This window comes from Plectropomus leopardus, chromosome 17 (genome assembly GCF_026936395.1).
Source record: "Plectropomus leopardus strain MGB_pleo_1.0 chromosome 17, ASM2693639v1, whole genome shotgun sequence".
NCBI classification, from domain to species: Eukaryota; Metazoa; Chordata; class Actinopteri; order Perciformes; family Serranidae; genus Plectropomus; species Plectropomus leopardus.
The window spans coordinates 7,463,189-7,484,547 of NC_142192.1; the positions used below are offsets into that span (position 1 = coordinate 7,463,189).

General features: G+C 37.9%; 1 long non-coding RNA gene across 2 annotated transcripts in view; it reads right to left on the reverse strand.

The window, feature by feature from the left end:
* LOC148186598 (uncharacterized) overlaps positions 1-21,359 on the reverse strand; it is a 251,276-nt gene that overhangs the window by 56,080 nt on the left and 173,837 nt on the right. For both annotated transcript variants that reach the window (XR_015779532.1, XR_015779533.1), the window contains one exon: positions 19,668-19,713. This is a non-coding gene — a long non-coding RNA (uncharacterized LOC148186598). The remainder of the gene's footprint in view (positions 1-19,667; positions 19,714-21,359) is intronic.

Genomic DNA, 21,359 nt, shown 5'->3' on the forward strand with positions numbered 1-21,359 from the left:
GACTGTTTAAGTTACTTGTTTCTGAGTAAAGGACAATTTACATAACTGTGATGAGAAGTTTTGACTATTTCCTGGCATTTCAATGATCTATAAAATGAGAAAATAATGGGCCGATTAACTGCTCATAAACTATTTTATATTATTTATATTATTATATTTGCGCTCTAGAAGACAAAATAACAGCAATGACTCATAAAGATTGTGCTGTAAGTGGTGGCCAATGGGCTAGCCTGGCTTTATCAGTACATCCAGTATGATATGATGCTCCTTTATGCTTAAACATAACATTATGTAACTTGGATAACTCATGATTTACATAGTCATTATGCGTTAATGTCAGTGTCATATCTACATCAAGTCACATTATTGTTACGCATCAAATGAACTTACTGCAACCTAATACACAACCTTTTTCAAAACCCTACCAAGTTCTTTTGGTGCCTAAATCTGACTGCAGCTGTTCCACAACATTAATAACTAGTTATAATGTGTTCAGCTGTGTGTCACAGAAAAATACACCAAAGGACGTACTGTGTGTTGCTATAAGATGCCAAAAGGGCATGATAAAGCATCAGTATTTGACTACCAAGGAATGAGATTGGGTTGTTCACACATATGAAGTTTTGCAACATGACACTGAACAGCTTTATACCCAAAAAGAAAGCAGGGTGACTGCACACCTGGTCAAGGGATGTGTTTGGGTAGCATTCACTAGGTTGGAACTGATCCATTTCATGCATTATAAACTATTACATTTGCATGTAAAATTTCGGACAAATGTTGGACAACTCCAGAAAGTCATTCCTCCATTCAGCAGAGCGGCTCAGCGCTGTAAATCATCCTGAAGTTTTATATACGAGCTTTTGTTCTCTACAGTATCTTTAGGAGAGAGCTGCTTGTGCCCTTGTTCCTCCACTGGAATGTGCCTTTTTTATTAGTTGTTGTAACAGAATGCATTTGATTTCTTTGCTCTCTCAGACACTTCGAACCTTTCAAAGAGCTCAACGAGGGTTTTTACAAATGTGCTATAAAGAAATCTCACATCATGCTTTAAACTAAATGCTGACTGCCTTCATGTACACATAAAAACCCAAACACTTGTGTCAGTACGCTCATTTATCTTTAAACACCAGCACTGTAAGACTTGTGCTTTCTTCAGTTGTTGCACTATAAGAGAAAGCCCTTCTCAAAAGTACAGAATATGTTAAAGACTTCTCAAACCTAACAAGCAAAGCATCTACACTGTATCAATAGTTGTGGGAATGACCTTCAGAGATACACAAATCATATTAGAACTTCAAAGGCTTGATCAAGCTTCATGAATTATTTACGAGTCCTCGCCATGCTATATAAATGATGCCAGAAGTTGTGCGGCAGTCGTCTGAGTGTGCCAGACTTAAATCCAGTCACATTCTACAATACATATGCACAGTCCTCCCATAAAATGTGTTAATGGATGCAAACCGCCTACAGATTTTTTGCTGGAGTCATAAAGCTTTAGGCATTACCGCATAAAATATCTCATTCAAGGTGAGATCTAATTTTCTTTGGTGTCACTGCCTCGCATATCGAATCCAGCAGCTCGGCAAATATTGACGGTAGCATGCAGGGGCATTTCTCCTAATTAAACAGCAGCCGTGAAAGTTAGCTAACCTATGTAGATTCTGTACATTTATATCCTTTTGAGGAATGAAACAGCTCCAAGCAAGCAAGCTAATTTGATTGACCTTTGAGTCTTTTTATCGATCACTGAATAGATTTAGAGTGAATTAACATTCAGCTCACATCTCGCCGTTAATGACAAAGGATATGTTTGTGTTATTCGCCTCCAGTAGTGGATCTGTACCTAGGAGCATGTTTTAATGACACTTTCCTTTTTGCCGCAGTGAGAGCGTTTGTTTGTATTCCATGGTCTTACACTATATTAATCAGTAGCAAACTGAAAGGATACAAGGCTGGAGCAGCGCTGGTTTCTGTGTCGCTGTCTTAGGGAGCATATTCACCTTTAAACTCAATTACTTTATCAAAATGCTTATTGAGGTTCGCCGAAGCATCAATCAGTAACAAACCAGGGAAATTGTAATTGCATGATAGAGCAGAGCAAGGTTACAAGGCTGTTAGTTCTCTACTCAATAAAAACAAACTTTAAACAGACCTGGAACATAATGTATGAGGAAGTAGCTCAGTATAAAATTGTCTTTTTGTGGAAAGTGACCGTTTGTGTACTGAAATTTCTGCATTTAACACATCTCAAATCATGAAAATACAGAGTTTAATCAGCTCATGCCATCATGACAACATAAGATAACCTAAGAATGTGAGCCTTATGATAAAAGTACACTCTAAGCTGGTGTCTGTACAATCGGTAAAAGATGGCATTATATAGAAAGCAACAAGAATCTGTATTCTTTTGATATAAAGCGCAGCCAGCATGTGTATGTGGGGCCCATGTGGGTAGTAAATGGGCTTAAAAATGGGCCCTAAATGAGATTGTCCATGGTTCCAAAGCGGTCCCATCCCGATTACCCAAATGGGTTAGGTTAGAGCTACCAGGGTACTGAGTGGGTATGGACCCAAAATGGACAAATTATCTAGGGCCCACTTGGGGAAACACACCATGTGGGTAAGTGGAACTGGGACATTATGGGACCTGTGGACAATCCTATGGCCTATTTTTTATCCCATTTACTACCCACATGGGCCCCAAATACAATTGTTGGCTGGGGAACAGCAAAGGGATTGGGTTTATGAGGGGTGGGGAACTCAACACTTGTAATGGTCTTACATTTAAACTAGTGGGAAAAGGGACACTTATTCAGTCTCTCACTCCAAAACTGAGAGGAACTCAAAACATTGAGTACTAAAAACACATTTATTTATTCTGGCTTTTATGTATTTTCTTTTGTTTTTATCAGAATTGCATTGTTGAGCATTGTGATTCATTTTTTAAACATTTTATCATTTTTAACATCAGTGCTGTCAATAACTTGAAAAGCACTTTGAGGTGCGTCTATTTTTTTATTAAAGTTTCTATAAAAGTAAAGTTTGATTGATTGATTCTAAGTGGAAAACTAAAAGTCATCACTAAACATACTTTTGATTGTGGTTGTTATCTGACATTTCTGATTTCCTAAGACAGAAAACCTTTAAAAGTTCTTTGAATCTGAAATTAAAATACTGATAAAATGTTTGGTGAAAAAAAAAAATCTACTTCTTTCTCACTGTAGTCTTCATCCACATATTTATGAGTCCTATGAATCCCTTTAAAGTTACAATCTTGAAGATCTCTGTGTCATTTTCTTTGGTGACACCTGTGGCGATAAGTAGTAATTGCAGAAGTTGTTTTCAGACGGACACTAGCTTCAAACTTGACACGGAACAACTGCGAAGTGCACCAGTTTTCTAGCCACTTGCTTTCTGCACTCATGTTGAGCAATCAGACCATTCATGCTGAATTCAGCATGACCGTGAGCTCCACGGCAAGCTCACAATCTGCAGCGATAGTTTTGGTATCTGGTCCATTTTTTGCGTGAGCGAATCTGACAGGAAATACTCCAGTATAAAAGATAAAGTGTAAAGGTTGTATTAGATATAGTATAAATTATATCATATTATGATAAATTATCAAATATGCATCCATAGCCTCCATAGCACTCAACTGTATCTAAACAGAGAGGGAGAGATGAGCAGACACACACACACACAGAGGCAAAGACACACAAGCACACAGCCAGAGACAGAGGAGCAGGCAGGGATAGAGGTCTCCATTGGAAGGAGCATTAGGATAATGATAATAGGATAATCGCTGCTGACAGATGTGAAGAAATGCGCTCCTAGTATGAACGGCCACTGCTGTCAGGCAGCTGCATGATAATTAACATATAGGGGTCCTTCTGCGTCCAGTATAAACCCAGCATAAGACTTGAAACCAGGCTGGACATTTACATATCAACTTGTTCTATGAGCCCTGCAGCTGGTGAGATGAAAGGGTTACTAGAGCACTGTCACATAGTGTGTGTGTGTGTATGTTTGTGTGTACATACTGTATATATGTATATTTCCATGTATGTGAGAGTAGATTATTAATAACTGTGTACTGCTTTCCAAAGAATGTCTCCACTCAGTCCACAATACTGTAAATGCAAGGGCTTTCATTGGTGGCCCATAGCTCAATCACCATTGTTTTATCTCATTTGGCAATAGATAGTAACTTAAGTGTCCAGTGTGTAGAATTAAGCAGGGTATAGTGGTTTTACAGAAGCTTAAGTGGAAAAACCAAAAACTTGCTAATATTTTATAAGATCAGTCCTTGTATCGCTTTTATAAATTTTTTTGTAGCACTTGGCCCATTTGACCTTCTTCTCATCAATCGCGTCTCAAACATTGAAAATAGCTCTACCACATGTTGTGTTGGCAGAGGTACATCTGCTCTAAGCATGTCGCACTGCTCAGTGCACACACACACACACACGCTGTGCTTGTCTCGTCACTGTGGCTATGAATAAAACAGACAGCACTTGTCAGTGAGCAGATGTTGAGGCTGATGGCTAAGGCAAGATTGAAGATTATGGTGAGCAAGATTAATAAAATAAAATAGAGAGTAAACCCAAACATGATTAATACCAATTAGCCGTTTCTGTTCCAGTTAACTCTTCATCAGAGGAAGACTGTGTTGCGTTCATAAATAACAATGTCAGGGTGGATAGATAGGCTGCCTGAAGGGGTCTGCACTTCTGCTGCTGAAGATGCTAACGAGCACAACATGTTCTCTACATGTGCATTTGTTTGACTGTGTGATATCTATGTTGATTACTGGGGTTAGACTCTTCTAGATGTTTTTTCTATATGTTGGGGCATTATAAGTCTTTAATATACTAAAGTCTTTCAATTTGGTTAACAAGAGCACATGTAGAAAGAAATTGGAGGGTGAGCATCACAAATGTCAGACAAAGGCAAAGAAGTCTGGCTGCATAGCAAATAAAGCAAAATGGTTGAGTAATGTTTGGGGAGCAACAGTGAAAGATTTATTGATGCTAATTTTATTTCTGTTGAGAACTTATATTTTAGTTTTTAACTAGAGCACTGACTTAATGTTTCTTATTCGTACAGTATAAGCATGGGGGATAAAGTCGTCTTTGTTTTTTTAGGATATAGTATTTTTAGCCTTAGCACATTCATAGTGCTTCAATATAACTTTTGAATGCAGAGATAATGATGCATTCAATCTTGTACAGATTTAATGAATTTAAGTATCAAAATAAATCTCTCCTTGGTTGAAGTCATGGGTTTTACTGCTTCTGACCTGATCCACTACAACCACAGGCTAATGTATGTTTATTTTAGCCAAATGTTGTTTTTAAATTGACAGAAAACCGTAGGAATGAGTCCTGAAACTGTAAAATCTTGATTTCAACATTTTTAAGCATTTCAGCACCTCCGGTCCCCTTGTCTCAAAGTCAGTGATTGCTAACAAGTCACTAAATGGGACTGCAGGACATCATCATCATCACACTGAACCGCACTGCAGCTTTTTACCTCTGGCGACGGCATTAAGGGCGTCAAAACTCCTGAGAGTAGTGTTCATTTGTGAGGTATATCTTGCTGAAAAAAATAGCGTAAGTATCATAAATATTTGTTTACCACAGAGCTTATTTTCTGCAGTGATCCAAAATCCAAATGAAAAAATCCTATAGGCTTTTTGATGAGGGAAACAGGGACGACGTTAGCTTCCGGGTTGGCCTACACAAAAACCCCCATCCCTGGGGCAGACTTTTAGCTGGTTGGTATGGTTTTATCCTCTAAAAGGAAAAAAAAAAATCTTAGTTGTCCTCTTTTCCAGGATATGTTGCTGTATCCATGGGCATATTAACTCCCCACCTGAGTAACTGAGGTTATCAAACTCTGGCTTCTTTGAAATCTCTCCTCAAAACCTTATTTTAAAGGTATGCCACAAATGTTCCAAATGCCATACTATTCCCTATTTCTCCTGTTCAGATGTCTGTATATGGTATATTTGCACATGATGTTTGGCGAACTCTTACAAAGGCTTTGGGCTAAAATGTACTCAGTTAAAAATAAATATAAGTTTTCTAAGTACAACAACTGTTGCTAGAGTTTATATTTTAAGATTCTCTGCCTCTCTTCTCTGAGCACCTCGACAGTGAAGCTGTACCAGAACTACAACTTGACTCCTACAACTTTATATCAGAGCAGAGAAATCTGTGTCACTGGGAATCAAATAGGGGGCATCTGAGCTAGTCATCAGTTCAGCTGATAATACCTGCGGTGTATCCATGCATGAAATGGCTCACTCGTCCATGCATTATGGGTTTATACCTGACACTGACAGTGTGTATCTAGACAAGGTTGGAGTGTCTGCGCATGATAATGTAGTCACGGACTGGATCAATGTCTGAGTCACTTATGATATTCAATGCTCATAATATGTGAGGAGAAGAGGAGTCCAGATCATCTGGAAGTGATGCTACGATACAAAGGAGAAGAGCTGCTTGGTGACCTTTTTCCACACAATTACATTTATCTAACAGCAGCTAACTTTGTCTGTTACAGTGCTTTCCTGACAAATATCAGCCCATCACACCACGAGAAAAACATCAAGGTTATCAATTGACCAGAACAACAAAAAGGAAATTATAGCTGCTGCACAGCAGTGAGTCAAGGCTGGACATTTTGAGGAAAAAGAAGAAGGCAGAAGAAGATTAGAAGAGGAAGAGGAGGAAGACAAATGACAAATGCAGGAGGGTCCATCAGCAGAACTAACCAAACCAAAAATATCACCAAACCATTCAAGAGTAACTAAACCCCCAAACTATTTTTTTTGCAGTTGAATATATATATATATATATATATATGTATATGTATGTATATGTATGTATGTGTATATATATATAAACTGAACCCTCTTTCACCAAAAGTCTCACCATATTTGAGACTTTTTTATTCATTCTAGGGAGGAGGCACTTAAGTGAAAAGCATGGGGCTGATTTACTCTTTAAATCATGTGTTGCTAACTGACACGGCACAATTCCTGATGCTCATTCTGTATAACACACGCTTGCCACTGATGACGTGTAGTAATCATGTTGCAGCCTGTTCTCATTCTCAAGTCATTGGTCAGTTGTTTTTGGCATCCAGAAATCGACATTAAAGCTTTTGTGGTGTGGTATGATACACCACTGGGCTGCAACAGTTAATCACACAGCCGGATGGAACCTGTCATGCCAGTGTGATATGCCTCCGGACCACATTACTTTGAAATGCTGTTGGTAAGGACATAATAAAAGGAGATGGAAAGTCTCCATAGGGGGGCTGGAAAAGGGTCCAACAAACCCCAGACTTTTACCTTTCGTTACCTAAACCTAACCATCAGTTTTTGTTGCACATGGAAATAAATGTAAATACGAGCTGTTTTACCAACCTTGAAAAACACGGTATGCAGAAACTGTATATTTCTTGTTAAGCGTATTTTGAAAAGACACAATGCACTTAACAGGCAGAAATTAACGCGGTGTCCTGGAACGTCAATAACAAACACAAGTCGATATGTAGTGCGCCATATGTAGAAGTGAAAGGGAGTGACCAAGCAGGGATATTTGAAGTGTTGGGATAAAAATGTGTTGCATGTTGAGCTACCTGGAGAAAAGATAACATTTTCTGTGGCCCCATGTGGCTCAGGGGGTAGAGCAGTCGACCACTAATCAGACAGTTGGTGGCCCAATCCCTGGCCCCCGCAGTCAACCAGTCAAAGTGTCCTTGAGCACTGACTAGTTTATACTCCTGAGAAGCAGGTGGCACCTTCTGAATGGTTTAAACTTCTGAGGAGCAGGTGGCGCCTTCTATATGTGTGGGAACAGGTGAATGCTGGCTTGTGTCATAAAGTGCTTGAGGGACCTTTAAGACTAGGAAGACGCTATATAAAAGCAGTCCATTTACCGTTTACACTCAGACTTATGGAGCCATCGGAGTTGCTGTAACAGCTGTTCATGTATGTAAAAGTGCTGAAATTATGTCATATGTCGCACATGCACTGCAATGTACTGAACGCAAACTTTCAAGTAAGTAGTGTAAAGTACGCGCTTTATGTATGTAAAATGCAAACCACAAAATCTATGTTTGTAGAGCCTACAGCATTTCTCAGCAAAAGGGGAGGATGAGCAGAAGAAGAAGAAGAGAAAGAGGAAAAGGAGGGCACAAATGACAAATACATGAGGATCCTCCAGCAGAATTGGTCAAACTAAAATTATTTAAAACTTATTAAATAAGAAATGTCCCAGAAATCATGTGTCTCTAATCCACACAGTACAATGCAAGAGTGGGCAATTGCATGTTTATTGTACATCACCAACATAATATTGGTTTCCACTGTCTTCAGCAATCCCCAGGGTTTCATGTAAACGCATATTTCAAACTAGTCTTAAAAATTCAGTTATCAAGATAAAATTGAGAGAATTTTTGTACCTCATCTAGACAACAAAGATGTCTCTATTATGTGTTTTTATGAGGACTGACTGCTTTATAAGTGACAAACTGACATTTACAGATGCTCTTATTTCCACTGAGTACAATATTTACATAAGGATAGATTTTAAGATACTACCAGCGCCTTATTTTAAAAAAACATAGCCTGGTTTTAGCATTTAGATTCAACTTTACATAAAATCTTGTTCACTTTTGAAGTATTACCTCTTGCGGTGGAAATAAAAGTCTCTCGAGGTGTTAATTCAAGCAGGAATTGAATGAGACTGTATGAAAGATGTTGAGAGGTTTAAAAATTTACAGAGAACCAGAGATTTGAAGATATTTTACAATATTTTCTGTACTAGTGTGTGCATGAAAAACTGTCCTAATCAACTTGAATGGGATGAAAAATGTAAAAAGCACAGGAAACATTCAAATAGCGCTGGAGATGTCCTTTACAAGTTGTTATTAATCAAGTTTCCATCCATGTAGATCAAATTGAACTGAATTTCAAGAAAATCCAAATTAATGGATGTCTTTATTCACTACTGTTATTTACACTACTAACATATAGAGGGCGCAACGAGAGGACACAATTATAGCACCAGGAAAACCTCAAACAAACATAAATCATGTGGAAACATGGTGGTTTCTTGTATTATTTTCAGAAATGTCTCCTCGTCGCTCCACACAGAGCTGATGTTTTTGTCAGATGTAATTTCTTTGGTCTATTCCGTGGAAGCTTTGTAGTAACAAGAAGACCATAACTTTTTCATGCTGAGATCAACTTACAAATTGTCTAGCTTGCATTTGTACGATAGGGCCTTCTTTAAAGATTTCCATATGATCTTTCACAGTAATAGAGGCACATCTCTTTTTTCCGTCCTCTCTCCTACAAAGGAAGCACAACTCGATCTTTTTTATTTTGTAGCCCTTAAAACATATGAGTGAAATGGCACGATCAGAAGCCTGAGGAGATTTTTGACAGAGACTCAGAGCAGAGCTAATGGCCCATTAAGCGGAAAAGGCTGCTTTTGATGTGACTGAAAGAGGAAAAGAGAGAAACATGCAAGTGCTGCAGAGAACAGAAGCATAAGAGAGACAGAAGGGAAGGTGAAAACAATACCACAGAGCAATCATTTTCCTCAACATCATCTGCTTACGGATCAGGCTCGCAGTACAAAGAGTGGCTTGGATCAGCACAGACACTTGGTGGTTTTAAAATCTTGTTATCTGCTCCGCAGTTTTGATGTGCTGATGAGCTTTGACTGAGCCCGCGCACATTTTCCAATCCTCGAGTTGTGTTCCCTCACCAACAGCATTGTCTCACATCAAACATTGCTCACAGCATGTGGTAATTATCATGGATGTGTCAGCATTGTAATGTGTCAAACTTATGGATCAGTAGAGCACAATTCTGAACAGATGATGGCAGTCACAGGTTCCATTTATGGTACGTGTGTCCACATGCAGCAATTAACTAGTCCATGCATAAGAAATGCTTTGGCACACAGACATACAGCATGAGACACGAGCTGATCATGTATGTGTGAAAATGAGAAGCTAGATGATGCAGTTAATGACACTTTAATGCTACATATTAGCAGAATCATTCTGTGCCACTGATAGTGCCATTTATTCTTATTGTTGCTCCTCCAGTTGACTGATCTCCCATCCGTTTTAGTCTTACAATACTCTTTGTTCAACAACCTAAAATAGCTTTCAGAAAAACTAATCTTAAGTCTGATGAACACAGTGTTTTTTCTACAGAATGAGAGTGTATGTGTGGCAGGGAAAGGGCGGTTGGAAGAAGGTGGGTACAAAACAATATGTGTGTGTGTCCCTTTCTATTATTCTGTGTCCCCTCCCTAGATTTGGAGGCAGCCACTGAGAGTGAATGCAAACATTTAGAACCAGCAGAATAAATGATTAAGTTTCACCTTCAATGTCCTGCTGCTCCATCTGTGCCCAGAGTTCACTCTATGCCCAAGAGGTACAATTCATAACTGAATGGTAAAAGTATTTTAACAGCTCTCAAATGAACTGTACAGCTCGAAAAAACAATCTATTTGTGGCAGCAGATCATTTAATCATGGTAGGCTGTAACAAATATATGAATCTGCAGAAACCCCTGAAATAATTGATTTTATCATTGTGGCTTAACACATCCTGGTTGGTTTGACTGACTCTATCAAAGGCTCGGTTGGAAAATTTGATGGGTTTATTGGAAGTGAAAACCATCAGTCACGTCACATTCTGTTCACTGAAAGATATCAGTTAGTTCTGTCTTTAAAGATTCGTGATAAAAGTACAACAATACAACAGTACTCACAATTTCAGGTCATGGTTATTCTAAATGGTAAATCATAGACAATTGAACTTGCTTCAACTCTTGAAGACATTTCACCTCTCATCTAATTTAAGAATCAGAGATACAAGTTATTAAATACAAATTTTAAATGTAAAATATCTAGAGTTTCTTAAAGTGCTTGTCATAAATTCACCTGACTGAGTGGCAACCTCCAAGGCTGAAAAATGAAGCCAATTTTGGAAGTGTGAAAAACTGCAGTTCCTTGTATCGTTACCTGAGGCCGGCTCAGAAATACAGTAAATTCTAATAAAACCCGATGCTAAAATCCCCAACTTTACAGCAGAAAGAAGCATCAGCCTGGTACAAAAAATTGTTCTTAGCTAATTTCAACATCAGCGGTAAGTGTACAGGGGCTGAATATTTCTTTTAAATAACTCACCTATTCACATTTAATTAAGGCCCAAAGTTAAGCACATTTGAAGGTGGGGCCACCTGAGTGTCAGGCTGTTTGTGAGGTCTGCCGTCACTTCTGGCTCCAAAAACCAAGATGGTGACAGCCAATATGCAAAACTCAAGGTCTCAAATCACCTTTCCACTAACCAACGGGTGACATCACGGTACCTCTGTGCATTATTTATTCAGTCTGTTGTATTCACACACAGCAGCTGAGCTCAGATGCTGCTCATGAATCACAGGTGTTATTGCCTCTAACCAAACTGTTCAAATGAAGATCAGGTGACAAAAATTCATTCCTGTCAATTACACTTTTTACTTTAGAGCCAAAAAGAGAAATAAATCAAAAACCATCTCCTTTTAGCAATCACTTCATTTTATGCTGCAACTATTTTTGTTCTCATATGATATTCCTACTTTATTAGAAAATCTCAAACAATAAAAATGCTTGTTTTAGAGTCTTTTCTCTAATCTTTGCTTTTATCTGTAAAATAGTGTCATTTGCCTCTTTAAGCTTCTAAAATTACAATGAATAAAAATTCTTGCCAGTGGGTAGCTTCTTATTAGAGGATCACACGAAGAAAAAAAAGGGTAAATATCACTATTTTAAGATTTACATTAAAGAACCAGGGATCCCAGGAAATTATGTCGTCTAGGGCTGAACGATTTATCACTTTCAAACTGACACTGCAATGTAAAACAATGCAATCAATTTTCAGATTGTAAAAGCGGCAATTGAAACAACAAAACAGCTAAGTCGGAAACACCTGGCCCTGTAGGATTCACGTTCACAAAGCGAGCAAGAGAGAAAGAGTGACAGTGGATACGCTGAGAGCAGACAGGTGTTGGCGTTCAGAGCAAAGTCTCCCTTGTGCTTCCTGAACACGGTCTGGAAGCCGAAGCAGGAACAGTTAAAATGTTTAAAATGGGACAAGTGGTAGAGCCATAGTCTGTGTGCATTTTAGTTTATGTGATATGTTAAAATACTGACTTGAAACAGATAAGACTGTAAGATTAACATTCTTAGATTATGTTTACATCAGGTCTGTTGTTTTTCTGTGGTTTGTTTTTCTTAGGATTTTTTCAGCTCTAGGGCTGTTGCTCATTCTACAGTCAAAGTTAAAGTCAGCTTTATTGTCAATTCTGACATGTATGTTAGACATATATAAACTGAAATTGCAGTTTGTTCTACAGTTTTTTGTATATCTAGAAGTATAGAAACGTATCAAGAGAGAAGGAGAGACCAGCCCTCTCTCTGATGAAATATAAAAATGTATTGCCTCTCTCTCACCTAAAATGTCATCAGGAGCATATTTGAGCGCACTGTTAAGTTGTAATATGAGTATTTGTGAACAAGACGTGGGCATCATACTGTTTCTTGTATTGTAAAGATGAAGGCTGACAAAACTATAAGCAAACGCTGAAACTATGCAGTGCTGATCAAATGTGAACCAGGATTCATTTACTGAGTTGCCTATTTCGGGCCTTAAATATTTTCAGAGACATATTTTAGTGTACTGTTTGACTGTTGGCGGTACAGCAAACCCATCTGCATGGGATGTTTTATTTTGTAAATTTACAGGATTCACTGTCGTTTTGTCTGTGACTTCCTGTGTGACTTGCTTTGTCGCTTGACACAGCAAGCCTTACTCGCTGCAGCTTCTGTCTATGATTGCCGCACTAAGACGGTGGATACATTTATTTGGTATCACACAAACTGGGAACAAACACCTTTTCACAAACTACAGACCTGTCTCTATACTTCCACAGTTCTCTAAGATACTGGAAAAACTATTCAGCAATAGACTGGACGCCTTCTTAGAAAAGCACAAATTACTCACTGAAAGCCAGTATAGATTCAGATCAAACAGATCAACGTCACAGGCAATAATAGAATCAACTGAGGAAATCACAAATGCTATAGATCACAAAAAATATCCAATTGGGGTGTTTACTGATCTCCAAAACGCTTTTGATACAATTGACCATGACATATTAATCAGTAAACTTGAGAGGTATCGTATCAGGGGGGTTGTATAAGCTAGAGTTCAGGGTTATTTAAGAGCAATACTAATCATTCACAACGTCAGATATCTGGATCACACCAATTTTTATTATTACAGTCAAAACTATTAAAATTTATGGATATGATGGAATTTCAAACAGCACAAATAATGTTTAAGGCTAATAAAGAACTACTTCCAGAAAATATATAAAAATTGTTTTGCTTATTCCTTGCCTGCTTTATATTTCTCTTTTTCTGAAAACTATTTGAAAAATTGTAGAAATTCATTTTAATATGTGGGTGTATGTATATGTTTAATTACTTATTGTATAGGTTTAAATGGATAAGGAAGCTAGTTAATTAAAATTCAATGACTTATGGGGAAGGGGTGGGGTTGAATTAGTTTTTTTCCTTCTCACTCCTTTTCGAATATGTGAAGCGAGTCATTTTGTATTTACACATTTCTTTTGCTTCATGTTTTTCATTGTTGTAATTATTTGCTTTTTGTCAGTCTGTTTTTGTACAATATTTCTTTATTTCCTTTTTTACATGTTCGAAATAAATAAAAAAATCAAAATCAAAATAACTCAGTTGACTATGAGAGTTTAATCCATGCACTTTGGAAAGTCTAGAGAGGCCTTGCAACCAATTTATTTTATCCACAAAAAAGTTAGCAGAGTGCTAACTGGGAGGCAATCTCAGGATGGCAAAAGCATGACCTGTCCTCCTCTATGTCTGATTAGCTTGCCTAATATTCTTACCCTGAACCAAATCAACTGTTAACCATTCCTGCTTCAGGTCCCCAACTGTAGTCAACTAGCAAAGTGGACATTTGTTGACCTCCAAGGCTAAAGTAAATTTGGGGTTAACTCCCTTCTCTTAAACCATCAGCAAGATATCAACACTCTGGAGCTCTACTTAGTCTTGAGAAGCAGCAGCATTATTTAATTGAAAACTGTGACTAACACTGCACATTTACTGCTAAACTGACCACTTCTACTGCTAGGCAAAGACCTGTTTCTCTGCTATCCTTTGATTACTCGGATGGATTCACTATCACTTGTATCACCTGCTTGCACACTTTCACTTGACCACTCACACCATACACTCACACATTGAGCCACGCCACCTTTATAACACAATCTAACAAACAAAGGCTCATAGTTCTAGCTAATCAGAGGCAGAGTGGAGGGGGGGTCATGACTTCTACCTCCTAAGGGAAAAAAATACTGTATACTTCGCCTTCCTATGCAAATGTTGCAACGTCTCATTGGGGAAATACTGTATAAATGATAAGGAACTACTGAATAAGCAATATTAGTCTACATAATTGCACAATTACATTATTTTGGCATATTGTTCCATCCCAATATAATAATATATAATGACTTCAAAGATAAAACTGCACAGTAGCTCCAGAAGGTGTGGTGCATTAACTTACTGCTTTGGTTCAAAATTTAAGGCTGTTTACCTTCTACAATATCTGAGCTTTCAGATTTAGTCTGCATCAGTTTACATTTGTCTTGAGCAAAAATTTCTTTGGAATTTCTTTTGACATTTGTGTAGCGATATAGAGTGCATTTGCTTATGCTGTTTACTCTTGTCTATGGTTTGTCTTAGAGTGCCACTGAACCTTATTGCTCATGATGCTCTTTATCCACAGTAGAAATGCAACAGGTTATTTATTTAAGTGTTTTCCATCTTCTAGCCCTTATACACTCATGTCTCCTGTTCAGGCTGTATGGAGAAATTCCAGCATGAGATTTGTAGCATTAGTGGAGCTAACTCCACACAATATTTTTGTTGTTCCAGCACAAAATCATCTGGTTGTGTTCGGCAAAATAAAAAAATAAAATAAAACTTTAATATGAAAGGTACTGATATTGTGTTATACGTTCTTTATGAAATGGATGCTGCCAAGCTGTGCACAGCTGATCAAGGGATTTTGTAATAATGCTGCATCCAAACCATAAGTATTTTCTTGAAATGACAAAGATGACAGAGGAACACCCAAGACAAATCAATTTTGTCCACAAAGTCACCAAAAGATGCTGATTCCCACTCGATTATTTTTTTCTATATATGGGGCTACACCCTTTATCTTTTTTTATTTAGTTTGATATAATTTATTTAAGTAAATGGCCTCTACAAACAGTATTAAGATGCTTTCTGTCATTTATTTGCATTTCCCGTCATGTGGAGTCTGAATATGACTCATTCAGAGCCTTTGATGAGATCTTGACCACACAGAGCTGACATTTACCTGCTTCCCTCTTTCAGCATCTCTGGATTTAGAACTAAATCCATCTTTTTTATGTAAAAATCCCAATATGTATGTGGTTTGAACCAAACCAATCAAGACTCACTGTCTACATTCATATGCAAAAATATCACCTTGGTGAAAAGCTTAGAGTTAAGATATACTGTATGTTCATATCCAAAAACCTATTGTGGTATATTTTATAATGTTTATAGTTGTGTTGGTGTGTTACTCCTCCCAGTCAGAAATGTGGGCTTTTCTCTTGGGCATGCTCCATGCATGCACAATATTGGCTAGCTGGTTTATGTACAACCCAGGGAGCTGACAGTAAATGGATAAGAGACCCTGTGTTGCAAACTGTGGTAAAAAATCTGATTGAGATTCATATTCCAAATGCACTGTATACATATCCAAAACCTTAGTAATATCGACATAGCACACGTCTTAAAATGAAAATGCTTTAAAAAAAAAACAAACAAAAAAAAAAACAAGTGGCAACCTCCAAAGCTGAAAAAAATGCCAATGCTGAAGTGATCAAAAACTTTAATTCCTTGACCACTAATGGCTGGCTCCAAAACAGAGTCAGTCTCCATAGACCCCCATGTTAAAATGACCAATTTTATAGCAGAAATAAATATTTTTACAGCCTGGTACAAAAAACAATTTTGGCCCCTAAAGCTTATTTCAACATTCATGACAACTGTACACAAGTTTGCAAATCCTAAGATAGCGAAAGAATGACCTGTCCCACTGTCCCTATAGCCTCATTCCTACTGCACAAAAAAACAAACAAAAAGCTACATCACCTGACATCTGGCTTTTTTAATGCAAAAGTGTACTATTGCCAGTTACACCCATGTCAAATGCGGTAGTCATAGGTATTCTAATAGGCATTGATGGAAACACCATGCCCTAGTGAACATGCTAATTTTAGCTTTCAGCTCCTTACATGGCGAGATGTAATAACGTGCCACCACTAATTACCTTGCAAAGTCAAGTCCAGTAAGTTTTCACAGACCTTTGTCCATTTGGCTGTCTGCTGTAAACCTGTTCTCTGGTCTGTTCATGACACTGACTGTAACACACAAAAACAACACTGTGTGCACGAATCTGCTCTCTTGGCAATGGGAATTCAATCTATAGCGCATTTTTAGCAGGTTTACCTGTGTATAAAAAAACCCTGAATGCACCTGCTAATATTGATGGTAAAGGGGTATATGAGTGGCTGGAGCTTCTGCCTTCGTTGGTTGGATTGGTTAGGTTTCGGCAAGAGGAGTGGGACTGGTTACATCCTAAATTTATACCCAGAAAAAACCTAATTCAGAATATTCAAGCATTTGCTGTTTACATGACCCGTATCAAATTCCATAATTAGAACAATAGTGGAATATTGTGTGCATGTAAATATCCCCAATGCACATGTTGTAACAGTACATCCATATGTTAAATATAGACATAAAAGGCTCATCTGAACAGTATTGAGGGCGAGGAATGATTTAACTCAAAAGAAGCTGAGAAATGAAACATGTCATGAACACATACTGGTATCGATTCAACATGCTAGAGGAGCTCTTCTTTACCAGCGCCTGTATAGATAGCACATTTCACAGACACAAGGGTAATCACATGGAATGTGGGACCATATGAGAAAAAAAAAAAAGGAATGATGCGAGGCGAGGAAGTTATTTTGGGCCGAGAGAAAGGGAGAAGAGCAAAGAGGTGCATCACACAGAGAAAAGGGAGAGATGATGGATTGAACATGAGAAGATAATGAGGAATGAAATACTGTTCAACAAAATGTCATCTCTCAGACAGTGGTCTGGGGAGCATTGCTGCCATTTCACAGAGATTGTTACTCTAGATGAAATTCACCTACAAAGACATCAATTCCTCGGGTGCAGCATTTCCTGGATTTCACTGCGATAGAGGCAGGCTTTGAAAACCTGGCTTTTAAAAGCGGACAGAGTGTCAGCCCCAATGAGGCTGCTTTGGCATTGAGATGAAGGTTGGTAAGGAAGAGAGCGCACATATATCTTTAGATCCCAACTGCTTGCTATGAACATTTCTTATTAATGCGGATATATGGATCTCAAAGGGGAAAAAATGCCAGTGTGCTTTTGCCGTCCAGCGTCACGGATGCCTGTGGTAAAGCTGATCAATAAACACACAGATGGACAGGGAATGGGTATCTGGTTAACCATGATATAGTGCCTATATGTTTGGCTTTGGAGGTATTTAATATTTTATAACTTTGTAACTTCCAGAAATTTCACCAGGGTATTTCAGTTTTTCAGAGTAATAAATACAACATAGAAACCCACAAAATGTAAAGAAAATAATTTTCTCGCACCTGTTTTCCTCATTAAACATACAAATAAAGCTGTATACATCTTTTGAATCCAACTGTCTCTCGGTCACGGAAGATTGACGAGGCTTAATTGTTTCATCATGAAACAAACTTCATTCAGACTGGAGAGAATCAAAATAAAATTTAGATACTGTTTTTAGTAACATAGTTATTAAGTACACTGCTCCATCAATCACCAGGTCCAGTTTAATCAAAATTAATCCTTAATTCACCAAGTTAGATGTAAAAACTATGCAGTTATTCCCCACGGTCCTTCTCTGCTGTTGCTGGCCGCCAGCTGTTTACAGTCCTGTAACTTATCCCTCCACCACTAGGTGTCACTGTGTCTTTCAGCTCAGCTGCCTGTTCCAATAGTAGAAACTGGAGACTGAGCTCTGGTGATGTGTGCTGTGTACTACAAAAAGTGATTTTAATAGGAGAAGCACTTGTATTTATGATGGTATTGAAAAACATACTGTATCTTTCGGATTTCTAAAAATCCTGGTATACCGTAATATCATGATATCACCCAAACCTACCTATTTTTTTCTAAAGGATCATACTTTTAAGCCAAGATCTCATTAAGTAGGATTTTTCAAGAGGGATATTTCTATCTAAAGTAGTTTTCCAGTGCTGGTTTTAAAAGGCCAGTGGATGTCTGAGGTCTAAGAGAAGGCCAACAAGCTGTCAATTAAAGGTGGTAAAAGGAGTTATACGTGCTATTTCCTTGTGTGACTTTGAAAATCTAACAAAACTTTGTACAAATAAGGCGAAGTCAGCGAAAGGTCTAGGAAAGCACACTACACTACCACAATTTAAAAGCTGAGATGTTCCATTTTAAAAGTTCAAAGCGGGGGTCAAATAACTGGTTTGTCCTCTCTGGGAGTAAGGAGGAAGAAATTACAAGCAAAAATTACAGGCTGACTTCTGAATGATATGGGGTTCTGTGCCAACACAGGCAGGGAATTGGAGAACACCTCCTCAGCACCGGCATGTCACGTCCCTGTAATATTGTTTATATGCTTTTCCTTAAAGTGCTGTGACCTTCCATTAACTTTAAATTCAAGCTTCCAAAGCAGCGCACATGAAATCTTTGAAAATATGAAAAGGGTGGCAAAATGCTACGACAGGTCGCATCTCAGCAGGATGCAATTATCTCACAGTACTTGAATTGCAATAAATCATCATGCAGGGCACTTAAAAGACAGGTTTTACTTTTACATTAAAGCATAAGTGTCTATTAAGTGAGGTAGATTGAGATACAAAGGCAGAAAAATATCATTATATAAGAATCACATGTTGCAAAAACACTGGAGATTTATGTGCAGTGAGCAGTGAATATAGAAGTGCGGCTGACTAAAAAAGGTTTAAGAAAAGTAAGTTACTGTATTTTGATTATTTATGCCTCATACATTTTGGGAATTAAATGTATCTTAATTTTTAAGTGTCTGTCCTTATCTCAATTTTTCTATTTAAATTACTACAATGAATTAATTTACAATTCAGTGCAATGTGTGACTTAAAACCAGCTTAAAGGGTAACTTCAACATTTATCAACCTGGACCCTATTTTCCCATTTTTTTGTGTCCAAGTGACTAATGGACAGAACAATTTTTAAAATTGTCCCGTATTAAACAAGACCACATCACATATAGCATTGAAACGGGCTAAAATGTTACGACTTAGGGCATTTGTGCATCATCAATGTATTTCCACTAAAAGCTTTTGACACTGAGAGGCTCAGACTGTTATTTAAGTTTCCAACAACATTATGGAAAGAACCCAACAACAAAAAATCTGAGTTTTTCCTTACCTTTTGATGGACTATTAGCCTTGATAATCTTGTGAGATGTGACTTGCTGCAAGAAAAAACAACAGTGGAATCGTTAGAGAGAGTTGCCAGGAGGAGTGTGTTGTTTTGCCTTGAATACTTTGCAGGATATTTGGTCACTGCAGCTGCCGTATTCTGTCTTAATACTGGACCTGTATCAAAAACTATAGTCTATATTGGTCAATAAGACACAAAAAGTTGAAAATATGTAGTCCAGGTTTTAAATATCAAAGTTTCCCTCGAACCTCACAGACTCACATGATGTCCCGTTGAGTCAAAAGCTGAGATGATGGTTACTGCTTCTGCGCTAAGCTAGTTTGCTTTAACAGGAGTTAGTTTTTTTTCCCTTTATTATGACTAGATAGAGTTTCTGTTTCATTTACTTACAAGAAATAACCAACATTCATCGAAATTAATACGTAAATTTAGTTTTAGCAGTAAATATATTGCCAGCTAGCTTTAACTTAATATTTTCTACGACAGATAGTACGGACAGTTCAGTGAAGGGTTCCTCCAGTCCACACATAAACAAACCAGTGTCGTAACTGCAGCTCAAGTGGCATTACTTGAAACTCCACAGTTTTAATAACTCATCAACAATGCTTGTATAAATGTGGCATGTGTGTTGGGGTGGAGGTGGGAATGGGATGACTGAAAGCCCTGATGTGATGTTAAGGAGTATTTCTAATTATCCTCTATTAACGCAGCCTAATTAATTAGAGGCAACAGTAACTGAAATGGTAAATTATCTAATGCTGTGATTAGAGTTTGAATATTGATAGACCTGATAGTACAATAGCAACCTGTCCAGGGGGTACCCTTTCTCTTGCCCACTGTATGCTGGTAGATGGATGACTGATTTAATGGACGGACAGAATGTTGATGAGGCAGTTACAGGAAATGGATCAAACATGGAGTGGGCAGATAGAGGGAGGGAGGGATGAATGGATGGATGGATGGATGGATGGATGGATGGAGGTATAAAGGTGGATGTAGAATGACTTGATTAATGGTTGGGTAGGGTGGATGGGGCTGCTACAGAAAATGAATGGCTAATTTGACGGATGGATGTATGCTTGAAAGGATGTATCTGATAAGTGCTTGCTGCACTCAGGAGGTAAAAATAGTGGATATTTACTGGAGGGCAGGCTTTGACTGTGACATGTATGATAATGTATCACAAATGTGCTAGTCTTTCACACTCAAAACTTTTTCATTACCGTTCCATGTACATTAAAATTTTCAAGCCATCTTAGTAGAAATTAAGCAAAGATCAATTTGTTCACCAAACTCACACTTCAACCCAACACAAAATGCAAATGAGCAGGCAAACAGTTCATTATTTTTTAATCCTTCATCTTATTTTGGAGGAAATCGTGTTTGCTGAACAATGAAATACTTATTAGCACCGCAGACAAAGGACATTGTGATTGACAGGATTATATTTAAACAAAGCCAGTGGTTAATCACTTCTCCCCGCACGAGGGCACACAGCCCGGTATTTGTTCTGTATCTCTAATTAAACTGAATTACATTCCATAACACATTGTAAAAGCCGGGGCGTGTTTCAGACCTCAAAACAAATGATGGCAGAGCATTTTCAAAGAAATGAGGGCTTCATAGAGGTAACAGCTTAACCTTTGGACAATATGCCATACAATCCAGAGGAGCACT